This window comes from Nicotiana sylvestris, chromosome 2 (genome assembly GCF_000393655.2).
Source record: "Nicotiana sylvestris chromosome 2, ASM39365v2, whole genome shotgun sequence".
NCBI lineage: Eukaryota > Viridiplantae > Streptophyta > Magnoliopsida > Solanales > Solanaceae > Nicotiana > Nicotiana sylvestris.
The window spans coordinates 20558926-20560422 of record NC_091058.1 but is presented as its reverse complement, the minus strand read 5'-3'; positions in this window follow the sequence as shown (position 1 = coordinate 20560422).

The window sequence follows — 1497 nt, the reverse complement described above, 5'->3', positions numbered from 1 at the left end:
TTCACCCCAAATTTATCCCTTTGGTTATGCCATTATCGAGTCCAAAAGCGCACGTACCATATGAACTTGTGTTATGCCTTATAAAGCGCTATTCACTTTCCTCTTGCATCCTGATTTTTAGATTCACCTAAGCATACATTCACTTCGTTTTTTTGGTGATATTGAGAAATCGTTATCTTCACTAAAATATGTTTCAATATAATATTCAGACTTGGAAGCAAGATCTTTACCCGGCTTAACCACTAAGAACTCCACTGCGCAAGAAACATGAACATCGTCGTGGAGAGCTGGAGAGCTGCCTCTATATCGGCAACAATGAATAGGCTCCTTTTTATTTTCTTCATTGCTTTCAGTACAGGTATATATGATCGGGACGACGACTCTTCTTACCCATGTGGAGCATTTCTTCAAAAATTTACCACCCAGAAAACCTACCAGTTCTGCTTGAATCGCCCTGTCAGTCCGCCTTCTATCATGGACATGACATCGTCTAACTTGGTTGCAAATGACGTGGTTTTAATTTGCTCGTTAGAATTAGCTCATATTACAACACATATAGTTAACCAGCACAAACGGAAAATAAAAATTAAGAAAAGCAACACTAACTATAAGTTTTTGTGAACTTATTTTGTTCAAAAATTAAACTAAACTAAAATCCAAATACCTAAATATCACAAGGAAACAATTTTATCATTATTGCTGGACTTCATCCAAGAAGATAAATTCATAAATCAATGTCTCAACAAATGCCTCGATGGTGAAATATCATACTATCAAACTTTGTGGTCACAACTTGTTCTTTTTTCCTTCTCGTATTACGTGCCACATGCCTCCAACAAATGAAATGCATTGCCATTTGCCACTGATGGGGAGTAGTTAATTTTCTCTCTTTACAATAAGTAAGGAACTGCTGCAGCTTTTCAGCCATGTCATGGACATCTTAACTTTTGGTTCGTCTATGGCTATTGCATTTATTTAGAGAATTGTGATAGAAATTGCTCATTCTTAGTAATTGATAGTGGGGTTTGAATGCTCCATCTTCACCAAAATGAACGATTCCTCTAGCCTGGTGGCACATCCACCACAAAAAGTAACCACTAATAGATGTACAATATATGTTTTTTACACATCCACTAACATTGTAATAACTAGTTAATTTACCCACATTTCGTGCGGTCGTTAAAAGGAAATCAAAATATAAATAAATAATAATTGTTAGAATTTTTGTTATAAAAAATTAATCTTTACTAATCAATGAAGCAACAATAATTGTTAATTTCAAAGCCATCCTTAATATTTATTAAAATAGTAACTCTTATTCTTGTGCTTTTTTTTTATACCAAAAATATTAAATTTATGAAATAACAAAGTAAGTATCATGTTTAAAGAAAAAAAGTAAGTCTCAGTCTATTTTATATCTCAACATCATTCAACGAATGATTAAGGAAATAGGAAGATCAACTTTATCTTTTGCATATTCTCCAATATAACAATATC